The sequence below is a fragment of the Anarrhichthys ocellatus genome, unplaced genomic scaffold (assembly GCF_004355925.1).
Source record: "Anarrhichthys ocellatus isolate YVR2014 unplaced genomic scaffold, GSC_Weel_1.0 scaffold5, whole genome shotgun sequence".
NCBI lineage: Eukaryota > Metazoa > Chordata > Actinopteri > Perciformes > Anarhichadidae > Anarrhichthys > Anarrhichthys ocellatus.
This window is the reverse complement of record NW_022280035.1, coordinates 2,124,187-2,124,654: the sequence shown is the minus strand read 5'-3', so window position 1 is coordinate 2,124,654 and position 468 is coordinate 2,124,187. Positions and strand designations below refer to the sequence as shown.

The 468-nt window shown below is 27.8% G+C and overlaps 1 protein-coding gene across 1 annotated transcript in view; it reads left to right on the top strand.

Annotated features, from left to right (window-relative positions):
- exorh (extra-ocular rhodopsin) overlaps window positions 1-468 on the top strand; it is a 3,504-nt gene that overhangs the window by 2,200 nt on the left and 836 nt on the right. The window lies entirely within an intron of this gene.

Below are 468 nucleotides of genomic sequence, written 5' to 3'. Positions count from 1 at the left end.
TGACATTCTATACTATGACTTATTTATGACATTCTATACTATGACTTATTTATGACATTCTATACTATGACTTTTTTATGACATTCTATACTGTGACTTTTTTATGACATTCTATACTGTGACTTTTTTATGACATTCTATACTATGACCTTTTTTGATGACATTCTATACTATGACTTTTTCGATGACATTCTATACTATGACTTTTTTCGATGACATTCTATACTATGACTTTTTTCGATGACATTCTATACTATGACTTATTTATGACATTCTATACTGTGACTTTTTTATGACATTCTATACTGTGACTTTTTCGATGACATCCTATACTGTGACTTTTTGGATGACATGCTATACTATGTCTTTTTTGATGACATGCTATACTATGACTTTTTTGATGACATCCTATACTATACCTTTTTTTTGATGACATTCTATACTATGACTTTTTTTGATGACATTCTA